Source organism: Xenopus laevis, chromosome 5S (assembly GCF_017654675.1).
Source record: "Xenopus laevis strain J_2021 chromosome 5S, Xenopus_laevis_v10.1, whole genome shotgun sequence".
NCBI classification, from domain to species: domain Eukaryota; kingdom Metazoa; phylum Chordata; class Amphibia; order Anura; family Pipidae; genus Xenopus; species Xenopus laevis.
The window spans coordinates 101,985,706-101,994,070 of NC_054380.1; positions in this window are offsets into that span (position 1 = coordinate 101,985,706).

The window sequence follows — 8,365 nt, forward strand, 5'->3', positions numbered from 1 at the left end:
TTACTTTTCTGTAGAGTAGATCCTGAGATTCTATGAAATCCAAAGGCCCAAACAAAATTAGTAATGTTTTTTTGTAATGTTGCCAAGTCTTTTTTAGGAACTGGTACGGGTAATGATCTGAAAAGATACAGTAATTTGGGCAGGTTCACCATTTTGATTGCGTTAATTCTACCCAACCATGAAATGTTATATTTGTTCCATTGTGTTAGTAGGGAGTTAATTTTTTGCCACATAGGAATGTAGTTACTCTTATAGAGAGTTGAGAAATTAGGTGTAAGATGTATTCCTAAATAATTCAAGTGCGAAGTTTTCCAAGAGTATTCAAAGTTTTATTAAATAAGTTTAAGTACATGGGTTGGTAGATTTAAACTTAATGCCTCAGATTTGGCATTATTAACTGAAAGGCCTGAGATTACTGCAAACTGGTCTAATAGATATGTTAAATGTGGCAAGGAGGTGAGAGGCTTAGTGAGCGTGAGAATTACATCATCCGTGAAAAAGCAGGCTTTGTATTGTTTCCCAGAATGAATTATCCCATAAATTTGGGAGTGACTATCAATGAGTCTTGCTAGGGGCTCTAAGGCAAAGAGCACAGGCGATAAAGGGCAACCTTGTCTCGTGCCTCTCTCTAGGGGTATATTAGAAGAGGTAAATGGGCCCCATTTAATGTATGCTGATGGAGAAGTATAAAGCGCTTTATTTGTATGTTGAAATATTGGGCCAAATCCCCATTTTGACAAGATATAAAATAAGTACTCCCATGAAATTTTATCAAATGCTTTTTGTATATCCAGACTTAAAAAGCATTGCAGGGGTTTTTGTTGAATTTGCAATATGGGTTAGGTGAATAACTCGTCTAATATTGTCTCCTGTATATCTTTTAGGGATAAAGCCTGTTTGGTCAAGATGTATAAGGGTAGGAAGGAAAGTATTGAGTCTAGACACCAATATCTTTTCGAAGATCTAAGTTGAGGATGGATATGGGGTGATAATTGGCACATTGATCACAGCTATTTGTGCTGCTAATGCTTTAGGCCAGTAGTTGCCCTGGGCAATGAAATTAAAGGCCTGTACAAGATGTGGACATAAAATCTCAGAGAATTTCTTATAATATTGAGACGAAAATCCGTCAGGGCCAGGGGTGGTATTAGATTTAAGGCTCTTGATGGCTTGTTGTACTTCAATGGTTATAGGACTATCTAGCAGTTCTTTATGATTTGCAGCAATTGGAGGCAGAGCTAAATCTTGCAAGAATTGATTAGCCTTATGTAAAGAGAATGGGGTATGTTGATTGTAAAGGTCTGAATAAAATTTTGTAAATTCTGCCAATATTACATGGGGATGAGCCGTTAGATGTCCTGCACTTGTTTTAATTTTATGGGGAACATTGGAAGAGATATTCAAGCCTTTTAATTTTCTAGCTAGTAAAGTATCAGCTTTATTGTTTTAGTATAGAATTTTGATTAGCCCATCTAATTGTCATATCAGCCTCATGAAGCTATAACATTTTTAATTCGGTAGATACGTCTTTTAATTGTCGATTTATTTCAGAAGTGGGGTTTGTTTTGTGCAACTGTTGGAGGGCAGAGTGTTTTTGAGTTAAATTTTGGAGGTTTAGTGTATTTTCCCTATTCCATGGGAGGCTAATTGAATAAATACACCTCGCATTACTAACTTGTGAGCTTCCCAAAGGGTCATTGAAGATGTGACAGAATTTACATTTTCCTGAAAATACGTTTGTAGAGCTTTCCCAAATGTAGAGGGAACATGTAAAAGGGTATCAGATAAACACCATTTTAAGTTATAAGGTTTAATTATCATATTTGTTAGGCTCACCATTGTAGGAGAATGGTCAGACCATACTGCAGATAGTATGTCCGCCTCTTGAACATTTGGCATTAGCACTGCAGACAAAAAAATGTGATCAATTCTCATATAGACTGAGTGGGGGTGTGAAAAAAATGTATAATCTCTTGTCAATGGATGACGTTCACGCCAGACATGAGCTAAAATACATACAAAATTTAATGAAATATGACATTACAGTCGTGAATAGGATTACATATGTAAATTGGAGTAGGCCTACACACATTCCTCGTCCTACACCCAATAACCAGAAACATACACTACACATCTGATTGTCCTAAACAGTAAAATAGTTACAGTTTCTTTTCCATTGGACTGTTAGAGTTGCCTCCTTTCGTATAGATTTTTCTGGCCTGAATGAGAAGTCCCTGCTTGGTAAAATCAAGGGAAATGGGCAAACTGGTGATGTCACTGAGCCGGGATTGGGCAGGTATGGGACATCGGGGTACAGAAATAGGAGTATTGGGCAATTGTTGTGGGAGATAAGAGGGAATGTTTAAAAAGGAGTTTTTTCAGTGAACCACTTTAGGGAGGGAAGGAGAAGATTCTCCTTATTTCTGGGGAACAATCTAAAAACAACTGAATTGAAGAAATTATTTGACAGATGAACAACCCATTGTATTGCCGGTAAATTAGTAATACCAGCCCCGGTTCTAGCTGGTGTTTTTCTGGCTAGCCCAGTCAAATATCAGCTGTGTGGCAACCTTAGGGGCTATACCTATTTTCACTTGGCATTGTATAAAATAAACTGCTATCAGGACATTTACAAGTATTCTTTTGTGTTTGAGTTGTTATTGGTAAGGGATTTCTCCCTACCAAGTCCTCGGACATACTGGGGCAGATGTATGAAGGGTCGAATATCGAGGGTTAATTAACCCTCGATATTCGACTAGGAACTAAAATCCTTCGACTTCGAATATCGAAGTCGAAGGATTTAGCGCAAATCCTACGATCGAAGGATTATTCCTTCGATCGAACGATTAAATCCTTCGAATCGAACGATTCGAAGGATTTGAATCCAACGATCGAAGGAATATCCTTCGATCAAAAAAACTTAGGCAAGCCTATGGGGACCTTCCCCATAGGCTAACATTGACTTCGGTAGCTTTTAGCTGCCGAAGTAGGGGGTCGAAGTTTTTTTTAAAGAGGCAGTACTTCGACTATCGAATGGTCGAATAGTCGAACGATTTTTAGTTCGAATCGTTCGATTCGAAGTCGTAGTCGAAGGTCGAAGTAGCCCAAAAAACACTTCGAAATTCGAAGTTTTTTTACTTCGAATCCTTCACTCGAGCTTCATGAATCGGCCCCACTGTATACCAGGTAGTAAACCAAAATACATAGGAAGTTTCCTGTTGTCGATTGTGGGGTAATGTCTGTACATATTTTGTCCGGGTAGCAAAGAAGGTAGTTACTTAGTGCTCTATGTTCAAGATGGCTTCCAGCCAATCCATGTGATAGGCAAAATCAAGCTTAGTAATCGTCATTTCAAGTGATGGGGGGAGGGTTGATATCCAGGAATACTGTGTCTCTCAAGATTGCCCACAAAGATGTGAGATGTATCTGAAAATGTAGCGTGAATTTACAATAGGAGGTGACAGTCTCCAGAATTGTTTGATCAATGGACAAGACCATAGACAGTGGTAAATATCTGCCTTTGGAGCCTGGCACTTTGGGCAGGCATCAGTTTCAGATCATGCCACTTGTTTCCGTAACTTGGGACAAAAATGTGCAATACATTCAGAAACGTAACATGAAAATTACTTTTAAATTAAAAACTGATATGTATTCAAATTGTAAGGAATTTTTTTTTCGTATAAGGTCTGGAAATTCTCTATGCCCCCTCTCAAAATCCTTATCCAATAGTGAAGGTTTAAACATTTTGGACTTAAGGAAGATGAAAGGTTGTATTGTGATCAATCAAAATAAGCAATCGTTTGGGTTATCGATTTCCTCTGATAGAATGTTACAAATCACTGTTTGTGCATAAAGCCTAATTTGGAGATATATTTGTTAAAGAATGAAATGGGGAAAGTGTAAATGAGAGAATCCTTTAAACTAGGCTTGTTGAACCAGAGGGGTAGTTGAAAATAAAACAATTTCTCTTGTCAGAGATTTGACATTTGCTTATACAATCACCCCAACAAAGAATATGTGTAGGGGAATTGAGATGTTGTAACCAATTAATATTTTTTCTTTTCCATTTAGGAGACTGGAGGCTAAGCCGAGCAGAGGAGACCACGTTCCTTGTTAAAGGGAAAGGAAAGTCTTTTTAACTTGGGGGTGCCACAATTTAGGCATCCCAAGTGATTTTATTTACTTAACTGATAACCCAGGCTGCTGCTCCTGTCAACAGATAACTGCACCGGCCCAGGGTTCTTCCAGAGATCCAGAGTGATTCTCTTTTTCCACTTCTTCAGACATAACTGCACAGTGGTGTGAAATAGCTGGTTTTTTTTCTGTTGTTAAAGTATGGCTTTTCACTCTGCTGTGTATGCACAGCTGCAGGAATAAAGAATAAGCATGAACAGGATCCCTCTGTGTAGCTCACTGGGCCTCTGCAGTTTTCTATTGATAGGAGCAGCAGCCCTGGGTATATACAATCACTTAGAGCTGCCTAACTTTTGGTACCTTCAAGTAAAAAACTTGCTTCTCCTTTAAAGGTAAGTAAGGGTAACCTGATAATCATATTTATGTAATCGGTATAGTATTTGTCATACTATAAAATTGTTTCTATAAACTTGGTAATCTTTAATTTCAGAGGGTTGTTTTTTTGAATTGTTTATTAAGCATTTCTAATATGTTTTCCTTAGATTGTGTAGTTATTTTTAGATCTATATTAATATATTGCCATTTTCAGAGATGTGCCTTGTTAATGCTGACTAGTTAAATCTCTGTAACCATGTACCCCCGAGACCATCATTTATTTTTGGACAGTAACATAAAAAAAATTAAAATGTAACATAGTAATAACAATTTGATGAACTGTGGCCCTACATTGATAGCACTGATTTGTTTGCTTGTTTTAGAAACACTACTAAAGTTTATACAATCAACCTGCTGTGTAGCCATGGGAGCAGCCATTCAAAGCTGGAAAAAAGAAAAAAGGAACAGGTTTACATAGCAGATAACAGATAAACTATGTAGAATACAATGGGATTCTACAGAACTTTTCTGTTATCTTCTATATCACCTGTACCTCTACAGGGCAACAGTACATTCATTTTAATTAATTGTAAACACTTTCTTAGTTTCGGTAGAACAATTTTTTGATTTTTTTCCTTTCCAAATGAATTAAAAGTATTGAGCAAATTCACCATAGGATAGATGCATTTAAGAAAGATCAACATTTTTTAGAAGGCAGTCCTTTTAAATTTAATGGTGCATTTTTCTGTTTATTATAAAAATGTGCCATCTTTTTTTATCATTGGAAGTCATCAAAAATAGAGCCAATAAAGATCTGCTGGATACCTAGATTTTAGATGTAGGATTGTTTCTTTTCGATACCTAGTTGCAATAGGACTTTAGCAGAAGAAAGGCCTTATATACTTATTAGTTCAGTCTTTTGGGTTTAAACCCAGAAATAGACTCAAAGTTTGTAATATTGAGAAGATATTTTTATATTATGAGAAGGATTTTTCACAATTAAGAAAACTCAAATGCTGGTAAACACACGGATAGATTATTAATATCCAGAGCAGGTAATCAGGAGAACATCTTGAGATATCTGATGAGGGATTCCAATGTTATGTTGAACAGTAGGAGTGAGAGAGGCCAACCCTGTCCAGTACCTCTTTTACTCCTCACATTTCATCAGCTGCCGATTTTATGTGTCTTCAAAGAAGTGTATAGCAGCTGAAAAATATTCCATCACTAGCAGATGCCATAGCGGGCACTATTGCTACTTCTATTGCGAAAGCCATGTCAAAGGTTCAAGAGGTTCCAGTGGAAAAACACAAGCGCACACTATCTAAGCGTGACGATATACCCTCCCGCACTTCTAACTCTCCGGATGTATCTGAAAGCTAGGGATCCAACAGAGAGGTATTTTCGTCCCCTGCCCAATCAGAAGATGACGAGGAAGAAAATACCAGAGAGGAAAGATACCTCTTACGACATTGACGGCATTATCATGGCCGTCATTGAGGTGCTAAAATCTTGACTCCAATGCAGATTCCTCATATCATAAAGGTCTTTTTAAAAGAAAGAAAAAATCTGCAACCTGCTTTTCCTCGCATGAACAGCTGACAGCAGTAATCCAGGATGAGTGGAATTTGCCAAAAAGGGCTTTTCAGGCATCACGCAGGTTCTCCAAGTCCTACCCCTTTCAAAGGAGTTTGTGGAGAAGTGGTCCGTTCCACCACTAGTAGATGCGCCAGCCTCACACTTTTCCATAACAACTGCTCTACCATGGACACAGCCACCTTCAAGGATACTACAGAGAAGAGGTTGGAAGGATCCCTAAAAGAGATCTTCTCAGTTGCAGGATCAGCTCTTCGGCCATCCCTAGCCTCAGCATGGTGAACAGGGCCATAGAAGCATGGGCAACCTCGCTCATACTGGGCACACCCCTGGTAGAACTCATTCACACTGCTCGTTGCATAGCAGAAACCAATGCATTCTTATGCAAAGCAGTTCTGGACATGGCACAGCTCATAGAACGTACCTCGGATCAGCACCGAGGACTTTATGGCTAAAGAACTGGTCAATCCGACATCAGTTCCAAGAAATACTTTACAATTTTACCCTTGAAGGGTCTTCGACTATTTGGGGAAATAATTATCAGGCGACAGGGGGTAAGAGCACTTTTCTACCACAGTCCAAATAACGTTCCCCCTCAGCCCCCTGTAGGGGGTGATTTTTTTGTGGCCAAAGCAGCAGGTCGACAAAAAAATCAAACTCTCCATTGAGGTCATCCTTTCGCTCCAAACCATCAGACAAACCTCGTTCAGGATGGAAACCGAACAAGCCCCAAGGCAAGGTCAACCATGACAAGCCCTCATCGGCATGACTGGGCACTCCCTCCGGGGTCACAAAAGCACATAGGGGGACAGCTTCTCCATTTCTGGGAGGCGTGGTTACGCCAATCTTCAGATTCTTGGGTGAAGGAAATAGTCACAGACGGCTATCACCTGGACTTCACTTCTCTTCCCCACAGGAGATTCTTCATGTCAAAAGTCCCATCCACTCCAAGCGAGCTCAGGCCTTCCAGGAATGTGTCAGATGTCTTTTGGGACCTAGGGGTTATCGAACCAGTCCATCACAAACGAGATTTTACGACTACTACTCCAATCTCTTCATACTTCCAAAGAAGGACAACACATTCAGACCGGTGCTGGACCTCAAAGAATTGAACCTCTTGATCAGATTTGTGCAGTTGAAGATGGAAACCTTGTGCTCCGTAATCTGGGGAATGGAACCAGGACAACTCCTGGTGTCCTTGGGCATCAAAGACACTTATCTCCATGTCCCCATCTGGCCACCCCACCACCAGTACCTCCGATTTGCCTTTGGCAAGCGGCATTTCCAGTTTGTAGTACTCCGGTTCAGGCTAACCTCAGCGCCATCCATCACACAGGATGATTTTCCTCGGGTTGGAATGCGACACGCTGGAACAGAGAGTGTTCCTACCACAAGAGAAGCAACTCAAGCTCCGCAACCAGATTCAGCATTCCAGACATTCTCTCCTTTTTACAAAGAGGGATGGACGTAGGCCTTAAGCTAGGTTCACTGAAGGTCCAGGTATCGGCATTGACTTTTTCAGCTCAGATTGTCTCTTGATTCTGTGAAAACGTTCCTACAGGGGGTGGCCCATATAGCCCCCCCCACGACAAACACCAGTTCCCACATGGGATCTCAACATTGTTCTGGACGCACTCCTGGACCCCCAATTTGAGCCACTAGGCTCAGTCGAACCATCATGGATGATCTGGAAAGTAGTACTACTTCTAGCAGTAACATCAGCATGGGAGCTTCTTCTCTGTGACCCTCATCTCCTAAGTTTTAACAAGGACAAGGTGGTACTTCGTACCAATCTGAAATTCTCGCCAAAGGTCGCTTCATCCTTTCATCTCAACCAAGACATAGTGGTGCCATCCCTATATCCGGAGCCCAAGAATAGCTGCACGGCTTTGATATGGTCCGGCCCCTAAGAATATATCTGTCACGATCCAAAGTGTTTCGCAAGTCAGATTGTCGGCTCATCATTCCAGCCAACCAGAGCAGTGGGGTCATCATGGGCCTGGCGCCACTCTGCCTCGGCTGAGCTGATCTGCAGAGCGGCCATGGTCATCAATTCACACTTTCCGAAATTCTACCAAATTCATTCCTTTGCCTCCTCAGAGGCAGCCTTTGGTCGCAAAGTACTGCACACAGCTGTGCAGGACTAAAGGCAACAAAAATTCAGTTACTATTTTCACCCACCCTATTGTTGTTGGGGCTGCTTTAAGTCCTCACTGATCTCCTTTGTCCCCCGGAGAGGCCAGAGAAAATAGGATTTATG